The 7,245-nt window shown below is 40.5% G+C and overlaps 1 protein-coding gene across 2 annotated transcripts in view; it reads right to left on the reverse strand.

Annotated features, from left to right (window-relative positions):
• The window catches only part of LOC124161237, a 133,074-nt gene extending 126,848 nt beyond the window's left edge, over positions 1 to 6,226 (reverse strand). For both annotated transcript variants that reach the window (XM_046537510.1, XM_046537509.1), the window contains exon 1: positions 5,838 to 6,226. The gene's annotated coding sequence lies outside the window, so the exon portion shown is untranslated. The remainder of the gene's footprint in view (positions 1 to 5,837) is intronic.
• Positions 6,227 to 7,245: the final 1,019 nt, after the last annotated feature.

Genomic DNA, 7,245 nt, shown 5'->3' on the forward strand with positions numbered 1-7,245 from the left:
CGGTGAGAAAATTATGTTTTGTGTTCAGAGATGGATTCAACACCTTTTGTCTTTTCATACTCCAAAAAGTTGTTGATCCTCCGAGAAAGAATCATTTCACGTAATCCAGAAGTTTAACCATGATATTTCCTTTGCCGTTGAAGCATGCTTCTACCAAGTCGTAATTCTTCGTAGCGAATAGCTATATAGGGTTTCACCGAACAAAATGTTCTAGTCCCTGATTCACACAAGAGAGATGGGTCTTTGCGTAATGCAATCCGTTGGCTTTTCGTTAACTTTATCCTTCAGACGGTTCAGGCTAAATCCCTTTATACCCATATTTGAGTTCAGGTTTACCGAAAGAGCGATGTGCGAGATGCATTATGGGATAGCAGACGACTCATCCTTGGACGGCTACTTCTGGCTCGAGAGACGAGTGATACACGTCCCCACCGGATGATTCTGATTTATTGCGCTCCGAACGGCGGCCTAGCCATGTGTAATGTTCCCGCTTGAGCCCGATTGTGTGAGTATGAGTGCTACCGTAGTTCATCGCTGTTTTTAGCGCGTGAGGAATACAGTGAGTAGGCAGGTCTGTTTTGGTTCCTGTGTTACGGGATCTCTTTAGAGGATTATTTATTTAATGCGACCCGACAACTGCACAAGTCCAATTACAAACGACTCGCAATAAAAACGAAAAGAATGAACAAATAGTCAGAAAATCGTAAATAACAATGAACAAAAATCAAAAAAATAGTAAGAAAACCTTGAAAAATAATTAAAAATGATTTTCGATAGCAGAGGCGCAGCGAGAGGGGTTTTGGGGGATAAAACCCCCCTCGCTGCCCCAGAGCTAAGAGGAATTTTTTAATTTAATCCATCTTCTATATTATTTCTACTGTATAGATACCTTTTTCTCAAATTATACGCAAACAAACTCTACAAATGAGGTACCAAAATGCACAGAATTTATCAGAGAACATGCGACGGCATATTTTACTTCCTAAATATTGCTATTGTTTCCTAAAATTGGTTTTTAAATAATAAAATAAAAACAAAAAACGGTAAATATTCCTAACGTTAACGTCACACAAACTGATACATTTGTTCATTTGCAATAATATCTCGCATTCTTTAAATAACTTTTATCAAAATGCGGCTGATTCCACATTCAAGTCTCCTGTTGATACGTAAGTATGAGTCATCATGTGCGTTTAACAGAGGATAGTGTAATTACTTCCAATGTTGTGTTTAAAGAGGTCCTCTGACCTCAATTTGTACATGAACATTCCAATTAAATTTGTACATAAGACCCTGCCTTTTTTTTCTACATTTAAAATTAGTAACGCGCCTATTCCTATGTGGACCTGCATTGAAAAGAGCGGGGGAAGCCCGCTGGGAGCGGGCGCAGCACGCTCGTTTTACTTAATTGGATCAGTATTACTTATAGAATAGTGTTAGGATTTATCAAATATCCCTCAGAAAGCCGTAAAACTCGCCATTATTCTTAACATTTTTCTGGAGGAGGTTCCCCGCAACTCCTGCTTACCCTGGTGGGTATGCAATACATCCACACCAGTAAGTATTAGTTACCCTAAACCCCCCCCTAGCCTTAATTCCTAGCTGCGCCCCGGTTCGACAGTATCATCAAATAAAGGACAAAGAATGATAGCATTCATAGGGTGGCGCGAAGAGTAAGGGGAAAATTAAGATAAGGATGGTGGGAGGTAGACGAGGGATGACAAAACGGATAAAAATTTGGGACAAAGAAATAGGTAGAAGGAGAAAGTATTCTAAAAGAAGATATTCCGAATAAAAAATAATGTTTAGAGACGGATAGAGTAGGGGGTGAAACAATTAAATAAGTCACTTTGAACTCGTCGTGCGCAAAGGAGCGCGAAGCGGGAAAAGACAAAGATGGTCAGATGATCGGCATTTGCCCTTTATAATATTTAGGTCAGGTGGAAGGGAAGGGACGGCCTCGAATGAGTTACACAGGAAAGTTTATAAAGGATGTAAAAGAGAAGAAATACGTTGCTATGAAAAGGCTAGCGGGTCGGAGAGGGAATGGAGAACTGCGTCAAACCAATCTTAGTGTTGTTGACTAATGATGATGATGATGAACATTTAAGAAAATTATCATTGAGGGCTCGGCGATCAGCTCGAGTTGTAATACCAAGAGAGGATATAATTATCTAACCATCATGAGAAGAATTAAGGTGGTGGTCCATCGTTAATGTATTCAGATGTTACTTTTTGTGCACTGGACAAGGTGACTACGTAGAGAGACCTCAGTCAATCCTGTTGAAGATTGATGTATGCTACCACTCGCATGCATTTCACTCTGTATCCAAAATTTAATAATTCAGGCCAGTATAAAATGGCAACACTGCTGTAAGTGGTTCTCTACCATTTTAATAAGAAAAAAAAGTGATGGCAGATCGGCGATAAGCGTAGAACGCAAACCACTTTTTTTCCAATATTTTTGCAGTCTGGTCCTTTTTAATTGCAAAAAAATAGCATTTAAGAGTCATGTAATACTCGAAAGATCACATTATCACGAATTTAACTTTGTAAGTAGTAGATTTTGTTTTCCTTATTTACAATTGAAATTCGTATCGCTTTGACGGTAAGCGCCTCGAGTGTATATTTTGTAAACCCATTAAAATGCGCCTCGGGTGAAAATACATCTATAGGCCGACTGTAGAATACTTAATAGTTTCATTCTTAGGTTTGAGTACGATGTGAGATAGAGGGGAAGTAAGTGATAAGTATTTTTCATGATTGGAACTCACAAACAACGGTGAGAATAACATCAAAGTCATTCTTATTTACGCGAGCACTCAAATCTTTTTCGAGAAAGGCAGAGGTAGTGAATAGGGTGGTTTCCTATTATTTTTTTATTGCCTAAATCGAAAGATTGTTACTCCTGGAGTACGCATTTCACGCTCTTGGATTTTTAAATGACGATATTTATTTGATGCGTAGTTTTCCGCGGCGTTGTCTAGATGATGTCTCCATGTTCCTGGGTTTCACCGAGTGGATTTTCTTTGTGACGACAGTTTCAAATGACCTGAAGACGCCGGTTGGAATACCGGCGAAACTGTCGTCACAAAGAAAATCCACGCGGTGAAACCCAGGAACATGGAGACATCGACGATATTTATTTTTCGCGATTAAATGAAAAGTGAAAATTTACAACCGCGCGAAAACGCGACGGCTAAGTATGAACGTCAGTCTGCTTCCCGCTGCCGTATTGTGAGGTGACCCTGGGGCGTGGCTTTGAGCGCTGAAACGATGCAGGCTGCTAGCAGGTAGCGCTTGAGTTAAATAAGGATTATTAATACCTTATCAAACGAAGAAAACTTTCCGACCTTAGGCAGTTTTAATAGGTGATTATTAAGAGATGTTTCCCTGAGCTCTGTGCCTCATGCATGCATTGGTAATCTCAGACGATGTAAAACTCCAATCTACTCGTATAGAAACTATGTTCCTGTGACGTCATGTGGAGTGGCATCGCATGGGCGCCAATCTGGCCTTTTTCAAATGAGGATAAAATTGACCATTGCCATTCGTCTAAACTGGGATTTCTAAAACCAAATAATTTGTATATTATGAATACACTAATGGTGGGTAACGAATCGCAATCAATGCCTTTCGATATCTTTTATGAAGGAAACTACCCTATTCGATAAACGATGTATTTTAGAATATGATATTCGGTGAAAAACTCTAATTATACTCCTCCAACCATGAAATTTGGACCACTCTTCCATCAACGACTCGAAACAGTGGGGTAGCCACGAATATCGTTCAGGTTGGGTCCAAAATCAGGGGAGAAAACTTCTGAAAAACAGGGTGCTAAGTACCTAGAGGGTTTTAAACTAATTTTAACACTTTTCATAATCTATAAAACTTCATTTGTCATGGAAATCTTTTCTAAATTCACGATTTTTAAATATTTTGTTCTCTTTTATGAAGGAAAGTCATTGTGTTCTTACATTTCGGGGAGGGGTGGAGGGGGGGGAGGTCCGACCCCCATGTGCCTCCCCCCTAGCTACGCCGCTGACTCGAAAGGTGACCTATTTGCGTGTCTTTAGTGCCTCTTTTTGAAATTTAAATTTAAGATATCTTTAACAAGTAATCTCTCTTGTAAGTGGTAGTCAAGACCAAAGTGGTGTCGCGGTTGACTTTGTCGTCGTCGAAAAAAAGAGAAAACGAAGCGCCAGGTAAATATCGACGTAAAAAAACAACAATAATTAAAAAACTGACCTTACGAGTTGACTAAAATGTCGTTTTCAGACCCCGAAGATGGTGGAAGCCTCAGAAATTTTGAACTTCATTTTAAGAACCCATTCACCGAATGTTAAACCCGTGAAAACTCCGTAAATAATCGTAGTCTTCTCGGGATTTCCACCGTTGTAATTCGTTTTATATCCCTTAAGTTTAAATGTTTCAACTAGGCTTAAGGGACATCGGAGTTATTTTAGGTTGCCCTATTGGTCTGCTATGGCTGAACATAGTATGAATGGGGAACACAAGGTCAAATTGGGTAGCGTGAAATTAATCTGCTGTTCAAAAACTTCTGAAAGAGGCTTACTAAGGAGGCCATTGAGATCATTCATAAAAAATATGTTCGATCGAGACATGGAGTATAAACATAGCAATGCGTAGAAACCCATTTTGAAGAAAGAAAAAAAGAAATAACGGGTCTCCTCTTTTTTTCACTAAATTACCAAGATATTTGTCTACCGATCTGGAGTTACCTGATTGTTGTAACTGTTTTTAGCTACACCTCAACGTTTTTTAAGTCAAACTTATTCGTTAACCATGACAATGATGGACGGGTAGTCCGTTGAAACGACTTCACGCAAATAATTCGCCGGGAAAATAATTGCATCGTAGTTTCCCTAAAAAAGATACCATACGAAATTAATTAACCATATATTACTTTATGACACTTTTTTACTCTGCCAAATTATCGCTACACATTTGTTTACAAAGCGATAGGTAAATTTACTCTATTGAAGATAATAAGAAATGATTGACACAAGTCGAGTCCAAGTAGGCCTATTGAATGATTCAAGCTTAATGAATAATTAATAAAAGTGTTAATTTTTACTGTCGAAAGACCATAAGTAAATAAGTATAACGGCCCATTATAATAGAATATGTAAGCATTACAATTGGCCCACCCCGACCTGACGGCGTATATTTCGCTCTCCTGTGAATTGGTAATGGGTGAGCTCTTCACAATTCCAACAAAATCAACCCCAATATTCTAGTTGCGGCACTGAGTAAATATGAAATTCAGCGATAACTATAAGACCACGTATTGCATCCTACGCACTGTAATGATTTCTTCGAGTGATACCTGAACTAGTGACAACTTGGAGACCTTGAGTATGACGTATTACTATTCCACCGAGCGTATTTAGTCTCCAAATCGTCGAGAACAATAAATACACGTTCACAATCTTAATATCAGCAAACACTGCAGCATGTATTATCATATTGTAGCGATCGAATTAAGTATCTTATCACTACTTACAGTTATTTTTACTTCTTTAATCTTCCTCTTCATCTTTTTAAGTACAAAAGATTACATATGAACTTTCGTGTTCTATCTGTTTCGTCCCCCAAACATAAACAAACACCCATTATTGGTAATTTTACGTGACAACTTTATAAGTGGAGTTAATGAGGGTTTTCTATTACATTTATAACATACACGTCAGTATGTCATGTGAAACGATGGAAATTCACACAGGTGCACGACCCAATTCAACGTCGAACTCAATGGAGGAAGGAGTCAAACGCCGCAAAAGCACACAAAATTATTCGAACGTGCTACATACCTTTCGAGAGATCCGACAACAATGGGGAGTTCACGAAGCAGGCGGCTGCCAGGCGACGAAAATCCTTGAGCCTGTCCCTAGGTCCTTCACAATTGCAGAACAAGACTATAGCATAAGATCCACGTAATAATGAGCGTGCATATAATCCGATTAGGAGGCGCGGAAACTGTGATATCTTCTTATTCTTTAAGATGAAAGAAGTATTCCAAGTTGAAGAACAAAGGCACTCAATGAGTCTCACTGGAACCAGAACGGCGGTAGCGGTATCTTTTCCAGAGGGGCACACGTGCTATATTGGTTGCAGCCGTCGACCGCGGAGGATATCACGTGGAAAATCTCACTGCCGCCCGCTTCAAGACGAGACTGACTTCTTGGCGCGAGCTATTCTACTCCACCTCGCCGCCAGACTACCACCCAACCCCTCCCCTCATATCCCCCTCCCACACAATCCAGTTCTCCCTCCCCTCACTCTTAGGTCCCTCCCTCCACCTCCCCAGCGGTATCGCCACACACGCGCCGCGGGAAGCTGTGGAAGCGCGCGGCCTGACTCGTAGACTCCGACACTTACCGGCCGTAACGTCGGAATTTCGATTGTCAACTGTTTAAAAATTAGTAGGCCTGTTTTTGTGTATATCCTACCATGCAGTGGCGCAGCGAGGGGGGGGTTGGGGATAAAACCAGAAAAATTTTAAAGTTTAATCCATTTTACTTAATTGTATTGATATTATTAATAAAATAGTGAAACGATTAATAAATTATCCCTCAGAAAGCTGTAAAACTCACCATTTTCAACAATTTTTCTTAAAATTCCGAAATTTATTAATCTCGCACCTATTGCTTATCCTGGTGGTAAGTCTCGCACCTACTGCTTATCTTGCTGGCCTCGGTGGCGGCGGGTTAACGTCCTCGCCTGCCAGCCAAGAGGTCGCGGGTTCGAGTACCGCCTGGGTAGATTTCCCCTGTCTATAGCATGGTTGTTCGTGTATGTTTAGTTGTTAAATTTGTTGACTACCCCGATGTAAAATGGCCAACATGAGCTTTATTCGGTGGTTTGAGAATAAAATTAAAAAAAAAGTATTCCATACCCCCACACACCCCGGTATTAGTTGCATCTAAACCCCCGCCCCCAGCCTCAATTCCTGGCTGCGCGCCTGCTACCATGAAAATATTCGTAAGCCTGAACCGCACGATTATTTCATTTGTCCCTTCCTAGCGATAAACCCTGACAAGAAGATGGAACAACCTTATAGGCCGTATCTTGAGTCATGATGGCCTGATGAAGACAATCGTCGAGGGACAAGTAGGGACAGGGGTGCAGCCAGGAATTAAGGCTAAGGGGGGTTTCAGGTGCAACTAATACTGGGGTGTCTGGGTGTATGACATACCTGCCAGGGTAATCGGGAGGTGC

This window comes from Ischnura elegans, chromosome 6, assembly GCF_921293095.1.
Source record: "Ischnura elegans chromosome 6, ioIscEleg1.1, whole genome shotgun sequence".
In the NCBI taxonomy this organism is placed as follows: domain Eukaryota; kingdom Metazoa; phylum Arthropoda; class Insecta; order Odonata; family Coenagrionidae; genus Ischnura; species Ischnura elegans.